The sequence below is a fragment of the Hyperolius riggenbachi genome, chromosome 2 (assembly GCF_040937935.1).
Source record: "Hyperolius riggenbachi isolate aHypRig1 chromosome 2, aHypRig1.pri, whole genome shotgun sequence".
Classification (NCBI taxonomy): domain Eukaryota; kingdom Metazoa; phylum Chordata; class Amphibia; order Anura; family Hyperoliidae; genus Hyperolius; species Hyperolius riggenbachi.
This window is the reverse complement of record NC_090647.1, coordinates 433570001-433584198: the sequence shown is the minus strand read 5'-3', so window position 1 is coordinate 433584198 and position 14198 is coordinate 433570001. Positions and strand designations below refer to the sequence as shown.

Below are 14198 nucleotides of genomic sequence, written 5' to 3'. Positions count from 1 at the left end.
GCACATCACCATAAAAAAAGAATCTTGACATGTTTGTACATAGCAAACAGCACAACCTTAGAGCCAAAGACACAAAAAGTTAATTTTCATCTTTAATTTGGTCCCATAGTTACATAAAAATTACATAAACATGCACACGCGTAAGGTCATTCCTGATTGATTTTTAGTACGGCAATATTCTTACTGGGTTGCCATAAATGTGTCAGATGGTTGATATATATGTGGCCTTACTATCAGGGCCAGCCGCCCATGAGGCGGGGTGAGGCGGGTTCCTCAGGCAGCAGGAAGTGGAGGGGCGGCACCAGATGAAGTGACTGCGCGTAGACGAGAGAGAGAGTGTGCAGGCTGCAGTGCAGACTCTGCAATGAAGTCCGGCTGCTCCTGTGTGGTGCCCGACCGTGCCTCCGACCCCGTGCCTGCACACACCGTGAGACGTGAGTGACTGACCCTCCCTCCCCTCCGGCTCCGCCGAGACCGAGTCCACCCAGACTGTGTTCTGGCTGAGTCACCCGCCCCGCCCCCCCCCCATTAGGCTGTGCACCGCCGGGACCGCCCGCCCGCCAGTTCTGCTGCCACCTGCACGTGCCACCCACATGTTGCCGCTGGCCTCCGAGTCCGACGACTCATAGCTCTGCGGCCTCTCCTGTCTCCTCCAAGGCTGCACGCTGGTGACGCTGCCTAGTGCCTAAGCCTGCTGATTTGATGGCGGCGGCTGCCGCCCGCTCTGCTGCCCTGGCTGCGGCTGATTGTCACGGTCAGTCACTGAGCGGCGAGCGCCGCCGACGTGACCGTGACGATGATGATGAGGCTGGCTGGCAGCCGCCGGCCGCCGCTCACTGGCCCAGCGCGAGATCCCACAGATCCGAGATGGAGCATGCCCGCCGCAGGCTACAGCCGTCTGTCCCCTGGCTGCCAGTGCAGGATGCATGCTGGATGCGGATGCCCGCCCTTCGCTGCCGCCAGACCCGGAGGGAGACCCAATCCCCGGTGAGTCAGTCACTCACTTTGCTGCCTCACTCAGGCTTTCCTTCACGGACATGGTCAGTTTTGTGGGGGATGTAATGTTATGTAGACATATTGGGGGGGGATGGGGGGCTTGGCAAAGGGAACAGAATCAATGAAGGGGATGACAAAGTCGGGGGGGGGGGGGATGGGGGGCTTGGCAAGGGGAACAGAATCAATGAAGGGGATGACAAAGTGGGGGGGGGGATGGGGGGCTTGGCAAGGGAAACAGAGTCAATGAAGGGGATGACGAAGTCGGGGGGGGGATGGGGGGCTTGGCAAGGGGAACAGAATCAATGAAAGGGATGACAAAGATGGGGGGGGCCTTTACGATCTTTGCCTCAGGCAGCAGAAAGTCCAGGACCGGCCCTGCTTACTATAAGTTGCCCTTTCACATCAGCAAAAAGTGGCCATAATAAGGGGCTTTTTACACAGACATTGAAAAATGAAGTAAAATAAACAAATCAAACATGGAGATGTTCATGAAAATTTATCACAGTCATTTTTTGCATTGGAAATGCCATTTTTAAATTTCGAGAAAATTTTCCCGAAAATACATTGTATTTTTGCAATTTGCCGAAAATTCACAAAAAAAGTGAAAAATGTGAAACATCGTTATTTTTACCGTAAAAGCGCAACAAATCACAAACTTATTACAAAATTATTTTTGATGGTAGTTTTTGCTCGAAAGTCGAATTTTATGTTATTAACGAATGCTAAAAAAATATGTGCATGCTTGATCGTCACTGGAAGATTATTAAAATATATAAAATGTTGTATATTCAAACATGCAGCACTGTATACTGTAGGTTAGATCAAAACAGACCCGGTTAAAACAGATTATGTTTAAACTTGAGATTCTTTTTCTCATTAAATGTTGTTTGTTCACTTTTAAAACAATACAATTACATACAAAATAACTGTTTATATAATCATCATACACAGCTGTCCTAATTACACTGTAGTCAACTTGACACTTTTAAGAACATGCTTTAGTCCCTCATTGTACACTGTTTCAAAGATTCCATTTCAAATTTACAATATTGTTTTGTCAGTGGCTGTCTTAGAATTAGATCTCTTCCCCTATTAATTAGTTTCAGACAAAAGAATCTCTTCTTCACAGCCTCTTATGCATGAATATGTTTATTTTCGGGTCTTATTGAAGACAATGTTAATCCTGCAAATAATTATTAATTTATTTGTTTGTAAAAAAAAAAGTATACAAAAGTTCACTATTCACCACATGTTTGAAGAGTTCTGCAGTTTGAAGTATGATGTTTTCTCTTTTTTTTTAAGTAAAAATATGACCCCAAAGCAGGAATTTCAGAATTAAGTCTAATGCCTAGTACACACAATACAATTTTCCATCATATTGACAATTGAATCGATTATTTCGACTGGTCTGATCTGATTTCTGATCATTTTTCTTATCAATTTGTTTGTCCTCCACATTCACCTCTCCTCCCACTCCTCTGAAGCAGCCCCTCTCTGCCAATCTATCCATTGGCTACCTGTCACCCAAATGATCCAGTTTAAACTCCTCATTGTATCATTCAAAGCTCTTCATAAGTTGTCACCTTCTTACAGTTCCTCACTAATCTCTAGATACCATCCCACCATAACCTTTGCTCCTCCCAGAAGACCCTCTTGTCATCTAGCTTAGTCACCTCCTTTCACTCCCACATGCAGGACTTCTCATAAGCATCACCTCTCTTTTGGAACACTCTCCCACAGCCAGTTGCCAGGGAAAACGTAAGACATTCTCTCAAAACACACCTGTTCAGACACGCCTATAATTTGATATGGGTAGCTGTGAAGGCTTACTGCCTCATACTATTCTAACCCCTCTGCCTCCTTCCCTAATGTCTCCAACCCACTACCCTCTAGATTATAAGCTTACAAGAGCAGGCACACCCGTCTAGTGTTTCTTATTCTGATGTACAGTAAGTTATCATATGAACATGGGCTAGTATTAATGATGTCTCAAACCACTCATCAATGTTGTCTGTATTTCTTTTGCTGGTTGACCTGATTGTACAGAGTTTGAACCTCTCGTGTATCTATGTTAGCCACCATTTGTTTTTTTTCTATGTACAGCGCTATGGAGGATGCTGCGCTATTAAAATAAAAATAAATAAATAATCATCATCATAATCCCACCACATATGCAAAAACAAGCCTATCTGTGAAGGGCATCTCAAACAATTCTCTTTGTGGGGATGTTCATTTCTTTAGCAGGCTTTATTATTCCTGCTTTTTGCTTTCTAGTTGCTTCAGTTTTTCTCTTTGCATCTGACCTTCTCTATCAATTTGTCAGACGTTTGTCAGAAGTAATTACTGCTAGAGATGGCTGGAACCTCCGATTTTAGGTTCCGCAAACGTTCACGAACTTGCAAACTTTTGTGAACTGCAATACACTTCAATGGAGAGGCGAACTTTGAAAACTAGAAACACTTATGCTGGGCTGCTGGCCACAAAAGTGATGGAAAAGACGTTTCAAGGGGTCTAACATCTGAGTTTTTGCATGGATGAGTGGGATAGATGCCAAAAGTCCCGGGGAAAAACCTGGTTTTGACGCAAAGCAGCATTTTAAGGGCAGAAATCACATTGCATGCTAAATTGTAGGCCTAAAGTGCTTAAAACATCTTGCATGTGTATACATCAATCAGGGAGTGTATTTAGAGTACTGCTTCACACTGACACGCCAAACTCACTGTGTAATGCACCGAAAACAGCTGTTTGTGTAGTGACGGCCGTGCTGGACTGGTGCACACCATGGCGAGAGTGCAGGCGATAGCGGTTTTCAAGCCCATATGGTCGCCAGGCTGAGGTAGCTCAATGACAGAACAACAGTGATTGTCCAGGTGACCGAATTTGGTCTGTCCACAATTAAGCAACAACCTTATTATCTTTGGTGTGCCACCCCCCGAGACACTCATATAGCCAGTGGTCATTGCTTCATTGTGATACGCAAGCCCCTTCACCAAGGCAAGGTAATGATCACGGAGGGGAATTGACACATGTACATGTCTTTTTTGTTGTTGTTGCAGCCGCAGTGGAGCCAGAAAAATTAGGCAGGCATGTACACACACCAGAAAAATTATTATAGCGGCCGCTGCTAGCAGCGGCCTTAAAAATTCAGGAATCTGTCTGGAGTCCTGGACCCTGTTGGTGGTGGCGGAGAAGGCAGTCAAGTGGCCTGTAGGCAGAGATGCTGTGTGGGGAGCGACTTATGGGGCAAGCAGTCACACAGCGTGCAGGCAGAGATGCTGTGTGTGGGGACTGACTTAGTCTTTGGGCAGGCAGTAGCCCTCAGGGATCCATGCCTCATTCATTTTGATAAAGGTGAGGTATTGAACACTTTTTTTTACATAGACAACTTCTCTTCTCAGTGACAATGCCTCCTGCTGCGCTGAAGGTCCTTTCTGACAGGACACTTGAGGCAGGGCAAGACAGAAGTTGGATGGCAAATTGGGACAGCTGTGGCCACAGGTCAAGCCTGCGCACCCAGTAGTCCAAGGGTTCATAGCTGCTCACAGTGTCTACATCCACACTTAAGGCCAGGTAGTCAGCAACCTGCCGGTCGAGGCGTTGGTGGAGGGTGGACCCGGAAGCTCTAAGGCGATGCGTTGGACTAAAGAATGTCTGCATGTCCAACATCACCATGAGATTGCTGGAGCGTCTTGTCCTTGCCTGCGTGGACATGGGAGGAGGAGGATTACTGGCAGTGGTACCTTTATTGTGTTGTGCTGTGAAATCACCCTTAAACGCATTGTAAAGCATAGTTGCCAGCTTGTTCTACAAGTGCTGCATCCTTTCTGCCTTCTGGTGATTTGGAAACATCTCGGCCAATTTGTGCCTATACCGAGGGTCTAGTAGTGTAGCCACCCAGTACAGCTCATTCCCCTTGAGTTTTTTTATACGGGGGTCCCTCAACAGGCTGGACAGCATGAAAGATGCCATCTGCACAAAGTTGGATGCAGACGTACTATCCATCTCCTCTTGCTCTTCCTCAGTGATGTCAGCTAAGTTCTCCTCCTCCCCCCAGCCATGAACAATACCACGGGAAAGTCTGACACAAAAATTTTTCCAAACCGCTGAGCCCCCCTGGGGTGATGGCACTATGGTGGCATCAGCAGCTGATGTTGAAGGGCATGTTGGTTGGCTGTCCACAGGTGACAATATATGGCGCTGGACACTGCCACCAGCTGCTTCTGATGACGAGCTCCCCCTGCTTCTTTCAGGAATTCATCTCCTCCTACTCCACCCTGACTCCCCCTGTGAACTGTCCCCTTGGGCATCTTGTCTCTTAGGATCCCACATGACATCCATATCATCGTCATCATCATCATAATCCTCCTGCCCAGCTTCGCTTGCCTCAGACACCTCATAAACTGCACCAACAGCAGGTACTTCATCATCCTCCTCCTCACACCTTACATCCATAGTGTCGCCTAACTCAGACATATGAGGTGGTGTAACTTGCTTAGCGCCTTCATCTTGTTGTAACAGTAGTTGCTGTGAATCAGTTAATTTCCCACCAAATAACTCCTGCAAAGTGTCAAATGGAATGGATGTGGTGCTAGTAGTAGCGCTGGTGGCTGCGGAAGATGAGGTGTGCCTCTGCCTCTACCTGTTTTGTCCATATCGTGGAGGATGAAGTGAAAGGTATGCACTGATTTGACTAATACAATGTGCAGTCACACAGGTGCAGTTAACAGGTATGCACAGAGAGGTATATCTCACTGTATGCACTCGTGTAGGTAGGTGGGTACACTGAACAACAGGTAGGTAGGTATATGCAGTGCTACTGAGTATTACAAATGTGCACCTGTCACACACATGTACTGTGAACAGGTACAGTGACTGGTGGTATTAAATAGCACACTGCATGCGCTCACATAGGTATGTGGGTGCACTGAACAACAGGTAGGTATATGCAGTGCTGCTGGGTATTACAAATGTGCACCTGTCACACACACGTACCGTGAACAGGTACAGTGACTGGTGGTATTAAATATCACACTGCGTGCGCCCCTGTGGGTAGGTGGGTGCACTGAACAATGGGTAGATAGGTATATGCAGTGCTGCTAGGTATTATAAATGTGCACCTGTCACACATACACACGTACCGTGAACAGGTGCAATGACTGGTGGTATTAACAATGCGTGCACTCACGTAGGTAGGTAGGTGGACTAAACAGTGAACAGGTGCAGTGATTGGGATTACAAATTTGCAGCTGCATGTCACACACACAGGTAGTCACTGAATGTGCTTGGCCTGGCAGTGGCACGGTAGGAATTAACAGGCCAAAGGCCAGCTGTGAATGACTGACAGAGCTGTATATAAATATAATGCAAGTGGGCCACACACACACACACACACAAAAAAAATAATAGATCACAAGAACAAGATTAGCTCCCAGTACTATGGGGGCAAATCAAACTTCCGGAAAAGTTTGCGGTTCTCCGCGAACGCGAACCACGGAAGTTTGCCGGCGAACCTTTCGAGCCATCTCTAATAACTGCCTATATCCCTTCACAATTACTAATCATAATTAAAGGACACTGGAAAATGAGTCTTACAAACTTCTCAGCGGGCTTCCCATAGGTACAGAAATCCCTTTTTATTACAAATCTACACTTATTCTATAATGCTGGGTCTTGCATATTATCCAATTAGATTCTGTTACAAACAAGGAATCCAGCTGATTTCTCTTCTCAGTTTATTAAAGCTAAACTCAATTTAATCTAAGTTAATTAGGATTAAGAACTTTGATTTGCATTTTCCTCAATTAAATGATGAGAGGGTTTACTTTTAATATTGATGTTGCTTGACTATCAAATGTTTCCTGTTTATTCCCAGTGAATATAATAAAGGTGGATATTTATGGTTTTGTTTTGTTAGAGTATATTCAACCTCCTACATAAATCGGCCCCACTGGCATCCCCCATTTAACCAAGACATTCCCTTTCTTGATTAAGGGCGCCATATTTGTTACAGTGGACCTAAACTGTATTTGATAAATGTAAAAGTCCCATTTGTTAAACAGACTCAGCTAAGCAGAACTTTAACCTTTTGGGGACAACTGCTAGTAAATCTTATGCCACACTTGTGGCTGTCTAAGCCTGCCTGATGCGGCGTAGGATTTACGCCACCTGCCATTTTTGCTTCCGATGCAATCATGCGCACCAGAGAGAGGAGATTAAGCTGTCATATGACAGCTGACACCTGCTCTCAGTGATAAGGAGACATGGCAACTGGCTCCTGATCACGTAATCACTACGATCGCCGGCGGATCGTAGTGATCACTGTTAGAGCAGTGGTGGTAGGAGGAGTAGAAGAGAATCCACTCACCTTCCTGACGTTCCCCCACGATTGGCGCTCCCCTCTGCTCTGGCATCTCTGTTTGCTCTGACGTAAGCGCCAGGTCTCAGCTTGATGACTTCATCAAGCCGTGACCTAGAACTAACGGCAGTGTGAGCAAGGATGCCGGCCAAAACGGAGGGGGCTACAGCTTCTCATAGCTGGAGCCTGGGAGGTGAGTAAAGGCAATACGGGGGACACCTGGCCACACTGGGGACACCATGCCCAGCTAGCCCTACTAGGGATCTGGCTGTCTGACCCCCCCCCCAAATTGCTCCCCCGCATGTAAAATGGCCTGGTCCTTAAGGGGGGTTAGGCAGCCGGTCCTCAAAGGGTTAATGTTTGCAAATGCATGTCTATTGAGGCCTACCATAACCAAAATAAATGTTTTACCTTTCTATTTATTATATGATGGGCACAACCTTAGTTTGTTTTTTGTTTTTGTTTTGTTTTTTTGTTTTTGTTTCTGTTATAGCTCACACAATCTTTTCAACCCATGGTTATGGCTATATATGCACTTGCTCTCCCTGACTCAGCATGTAGGGTTTGCATTTTACAGACACTTTTCATGTAGACCTGGAATGTACATGATTGGTCCACATGAAGTACTCATCTTATTTGCTAAAAATGTATTGAATAAAAGAGCCACTTGGTTTGGCTGCAGAGCTATAGAGATGCATGGAGTGGGTGAAGCTATATTTGATCTATGCTGATTTTTTTTCCCAGGGTGCACAATAATTTGCATTATTTCATAAACATATTCATGATTAGGAGCCAAATCAGAGGATTTTAGTTTTGTTTCTTTCCTCAAAATTTAAGAAAAATTACACTGGTATTGCTGGGGGCCTGTTTACGACAGTTCAGAGTACAGTTTTCAATATCAGAATCAGCTTTATTTTGCCAGGAAAAGGGGGTTGTACCTGGAAATTGTTTTGGCTCATACAGGTTCGGCGATGGTACTATGTAAACATACAAAATAGGTACAGTAAGAATACACTGCTCAGTTTGCCTATGGCAGCGGATGGAAGTCCGACAGGAGGGAAGCTAAGCTGCTGGCCTGCTGAAGATGGCAATCCAATGGACCAGCTCCCCAGGGGACAGAGAGGAACCAGGGCAGAAGGATGGAGCCAGTTGTCTGCAGAGGGGGTCAGTGGTTCCGGCATGTTAGGGCTCGGGAAAAGGGTCCAGGCAGGTAGGAGCCAGAGGGTCAAGTGGTGGAGACATGGCTGGCCCAATGGGCCACAGAGATGGCTTCCATGCTCTCAATATGCCCCTGTCTACACTCCACTGTGAAGTGGCTACAACCCTCTGAACCCAAACTTTCTAAGCTCTACGTCTCCTGATATTCAATGAGTTACCTTAAATCTCTAGATTCTACTCGGACACACAGTAAGTGTATCACACCACCTTTGTTTGTGTTACTTGCAAGCCAAACAACAGGGATAGCTAGCAGCCTGTGTGATGATCCAGAGACAGAGCCAGAGTGCCTGGCGTGGTGTTGCCCAAGCCAGATGCATTTCAGGGCCGGAGGTGGCAGTGCTGGCATGATGGAGTTCCGGCTGGTGGAGCCATACAACATTAACGTAGTTTAATTATTATGTCCAAGTGAACAGCCAAGGTCATGGATAGCAGGGATGAGCAGAAACTATGCCAGTGTGAATTTACGCATCATAGTTCGCATCTACGCATCGTAGTTTTTAGGCGAAGTTTCAAAACTACTCTTACAAATTTACGCATCGCGAAATACCGCTACGCGTAGCTTACACCCGCTTCGCATAGTTAACATGTGTATTGCGAAGTAAGCTACGAATGCATTACTCACGTCTATTTTTCCCGCGTACGAATGTATGCTTACAAAATTAGCATTGGAAAGGGGAATGTACGCATGGCAGAGTTCCTGATATATGCATATAAATAGGAATTAATGTGGAAATGTTTCCACATTAGCACATAAGCGTCCGCATACACTACGATTCACACTACGTGTAATTGCGTATTTTAACGCGTAGTATACGAAACGCATACGAAGCGAGGATTTGATTTTGAAGACGTAGTCTGGCGAAGCGTAATTGCATAAAACTGCGTGCAGTTTCAGCGTAGCGAAGTTGGCTGACTACGACCATCCCTGATTGATAGATACTTAATTATACAAACCTTTTGAATGATGGGAAAAAAAAAAAGAAACGAAAGAAAAGAAAAAAAGGGTAATTATGGTCTGGCACACCTATCACTTTAGCGTTGTGCACACATCAGATGAAACGCCACCAAAGTGGCCACTGAAGGCCACCTCTACCAAGAATATTGTGTAAGTACAGTGGCCTTCCACCCTCCCCATGCATCAGCCAGAGATCAGGCATCATCTCTGCCAAATGCTGCATTACTGTATTGTTCACCCCTCTTACCCCATCCTGCTCTTTATTGTGCTTCATGCCATCCCCCACTCCCCTTCTTAGTAATAGAATATATCAATAACCTGAAGACTAGTGATGAATTTGTACAGCATCAGCCTGGACTTTTTCAATCTCTGCCGGGTCACATGTGTGTAGCTTAAAGTAGACCTGAACTCTTGCACAGGACAGAAGGAAAACATAGAGAAATGCCTGTGTCACATGACTGCCATGGCAGAGATGGCAGAGATGGCAGATACGCTCATTTTAAAGCACAGGATGTTAACAATATGTCTGCTTCCATGAATCAGGAAGTAGAAACAGTATAGATTTATTTTAGGTTTTTTTAGGATTTTGTTCAGCTATAACAAATAAATGTTTTTTGTTTAAAGGTTATTATGCTGTTGTGTATCTTTTAGAGCAGAGAGAATGTTTTGCGTTCAGGTCCACTTTAAGTCAGATGTTCTAATCCATTAAGTTTGACCTACACTATTTTAAAAAAAAGGGTTACTTGCGCTATGTTAAGATGTAAAATGCGAAGATAAGATTACTAAATGTTCATAAATGTAAGCATTTAAATGACATTTTCTCTATTTCAAAGGACAGGATCAGCCTTATTTTTTTTATTTATGTTTACGGAGGGGCTGATGTTATCGCAATGAATGATAGAAGCAATCCCTCCATCTTTGTCACCTTTGGGTTAATTATCTTCACATACATTTATCTTGAGTTTCTTTTTACTTTTAGCACCTGTGTGTTTTCTTCTGGTAAACAATGTTCTTTATCCATGGTCTATTATTTAAATCTAATATTTTTCACTTTTATGGTTACTCTGCTAATTAGCAGCAATTTTAAAGCATGGTTTCTAATAGAAGCAGAATATTCACTCACTTTCAGATAACAGCTTTGAAGTGGGGTTTCAGTCTTTAGAAGTAGAAGCTTATAGTTAGAATGATTACTGTAAAACAGTGAAGAAGAGCAGCTACAGTGCCAAATATGTAAAATCAAGTTCCATCAAAGTGCATAAAGTGATGATCAAACATATTTCTTTCATTTTAAACTGCCTATTGCTATAGCGATAACTGATTATGTGGTTTCATAAAATTATGCATATTAAGTAGACAGTTAATACATAAAACCACATTTAGTTTTGGAATACCCAGCTCTATTATCCCCGGTTCCTGACTAGTGATGAGCAGAAATTTTGCATGATCGTAATTTTGCATTGTAATTATGATGCAAAATCGTAATCCAAAATTTCAGGTAAAATCATAATTAATTTCATTTGTAAACGTAATTAGGAACCATGATTTTGCAATTTTGTGTAATTTTTGTGTAATTTAATTCCGACTTTAGCAGCTAAGCAAAGCCTGCATACGTGCAAACATCATCAATATTGTTATGAACAGAATGTTAAGGGGAATAGTGGAAACAAGGTAGAAAAGACGTTTTCAAAAACACCTTATAGTTTTTGAGAAGATGGAAAGGAAAATGTTTTTTAAACTGTAATTTTTCTGAGTTTAAAAAAAATAAAAAACATTTTTCCGTTGCATTTTTAAAGGGAACCTGAAGCGAGAGGTATATGGAAGTCAAAAGAAGGTAGATCAGCGCATCACCAGGCCGCCTCAGATTGGTATACTTAAAGAGATGCACTGAGCCCACCCTGAGATAACAAACACACCTTGTACCCAAAACAGAAGCTGCGCATATACATTAACATTAAATGCAAAACTATTAAATGGGAGCAGTTAGCCAAAAAAAAACAAAAAAAAAACCTTACAGTTTATGTATACAGCGAACAATGGACAGTGCTACTTGGGGCAGGCTGCATCCATACGACTACCAGCACAAAGTGTGCAAGGACTACTAGTAGACAAAGTACACACCCTGTATTCAAATGAGTGACTACCACTGGAGGATGTTAGTTTCCACATATGGAGGTATATAGAAGAGTGGTATGTGGAGGCTGTCATATATATTTCCTTTTAAACAATCTCAGGTGCCTGGCTGCCCAGCTGATCCATTTGGCTGCAGTAGCATCTGAATCACATCAGAAAAAGCATGCAGCTTATCTTGTCATAATTGACCAAAATGTCAGAAACACCTGATCTGCTGCATGCTTGTTCAGGGACTGTGGCTAAAAGTATTAGAGGCAGAGGATCAGCAGGACAGCCAGGCAACTGGTATTGATTAAAAGGAAATAAATATGGCAGCAATCTCCATATCCCTCTCACTCCTGGTGTGCTTTGAAATGTATGTTCTCAAATACTACAAAGGCTTTTATGAAAAATTCTACTGATGAAGAAAAAAGACACAACAAAATTATGGGTCATTTTATACTGCTCTTTGCTGTCATTGGCTAAGACTTTACCTGTTCTTATCAAGAGCTTGTCAGTGTGCCACAGTTAATAAAATAACGGCAGGCAGTATTTGTAAGCACTGCCCTGCACACATGTTTTATATAGAGCCACTCTACACATCAACAGGTCCAGTGGCTGATCCAAGGGTTGTGCATAATATTAATGTTAATGGGTCTTTGTAAATTCCGATAAAGCATTCTGCCTTAAATGCCACATCCTATCTTTCCTTATTTACTTTAATGCCACCCTCTTAAATTAACCACCACCATTGATTTAATTGCATTCTTCTTAAAGGACACCCGAAGCGAAAATAAACTAATGAAATAAATGATTGTATCTATCTTCCTTCTCCTAAAAATAACTTTTTAAGATATTCCACAGTTTTATTTTATGTTTAAATCTACTTTTTAAGTTTTAACAGTTTTATTGTTTATTTCTCAATGACACATTCATTGAAGTATGCCAGCGCAAAAATCTATGAACTATTGACCCTTTCTATCTCTTTCCTGCTCTCAGAGGCCATTTTCTGCTAGGACTGCTCACCCCTCAACTTAAAGAAAATGAATACTCACATCATATTATATTATAGTAACATTAGAAATACTGGTAATAAAAAGCCACAAGTTTCAAATGGCAAAACCTTTCACAACTCTCTCTCTCTCTCTCTCTCTCTCTCTCTCTCTCTCTCTCTCTCTCTCTCTCTCTCTCACTCGCAATCTCACTCTCTCTCATTATGACATTGGCATGACAACAGCCAGAGTTTTCAAACTGCATCTGCTCTACACAGCAATGCATTGCAACACTGAATATAAGTGCTGACTGAAGCATTTTGCTAGAGGAGATATTATTTATTCCTTGATATATGTGTTTCAAATCCGCATGAAAGTTATTTTTGTGTAAAATTCATCAATACAATTTTCCTCCGCAAACTAAAGAGGCGAGTGGCCATATAAAGGAAGGTAGAAAATGATGGAAACTGCTTCCAGACCTGTTCCACTACAGACTGATAATGTGTAAAAAAGCAAAGTAGTCAAAAATCTTGGTAAGAATTACAGTGCCAATTTTCCAGTTCCATCAACAGTAAGAAAAAATACATTTCAATGCAGATGAATTGTCACAGTAGCTCAATTGAGAATTATACTTAAATTGCCATGAATGCAAGTAATGTGCCTTTTTCTGGAGTCCAAAAAATGCAGACATAGCATAACTGTGTGTTTCTTTCTAATATATCAACCAGTAAACAAAATGCTCTATACAACAAAAAATGTATTTCGACACGAAAGTTCCCACCTTCATTCTGTAAAAGAAAGGATATGTAAGAATTGTATCATATTGACAATATGACTACTCTGTAAAGCACTTTGGAAGATGCCAGTGCTATATAAATACACATGAATACAAATAAAATTGATAATAGTATTGTAGGCATAAAGTGGTTTTAAAGTTATGCTTAGTATGCCTAAAGCTACAAAAACAGTTTACATTTTTCTTGGTTGAAATGATCATTCATGATTATTTCTAGTGTTGCTCGGATACCCCCGATCACGGATTTGAATAAATCTGGCCACAGCAGTCCCAAAATCTGGATTAGCCGTGACTGTGACCCGGATTTGAAACTGACTTACGAATTAAACTCAGATTTTAGCTGTGATTACCATTAGAATCCGTGATCATGGGTCGTGAATCGTGATCCGCATTTACCTTTAACGTTCATAGCAAAGCCCCCATACATGCTACAATCCCCAACATTGCATGGATTATAAAGGTGATCAGTGTCTACAACTTAAAAACATTTTTTCAAAAAGACCTTATCATTTTTGAGAAATTCAAATTTAAAGTTTCAAATAAAAAAAAAGAATTTGTGATTAAAAACCACCAAAACCCGCCGATTTTAGTGGTTAAGAGCAAAGCTCTACATGCTATAAACACAAAATAGCCAGATATGTTAAGAACAACTTAAACAAAAGTTTTTACAAAAAAGACCTCATAGTTTTTGAAAAAATTTAGATTTTAAAATTTCAAAGGAAAAATGTATATATTTAATGCTTAAATGACAGTTTATTAATGAAGCAAAACCTGCCG

At 42.4% G+C, this 14198-nt stretch overlaps 1 protein-coding gene across 6 annotated transcripts in view; it reads left to right on the top strand.

Annotated features, from left to right (window-relative positions):
• IL1RAPL1 (interleukin 1 receptor accessory protein like 1) overlaps window positions 1-14198 on the top strand; it is a 1893014-nt gene that overhangs the window by 1414815 nt on the left and 464001 nt on the right. The window lies entirely within an intron of this gene.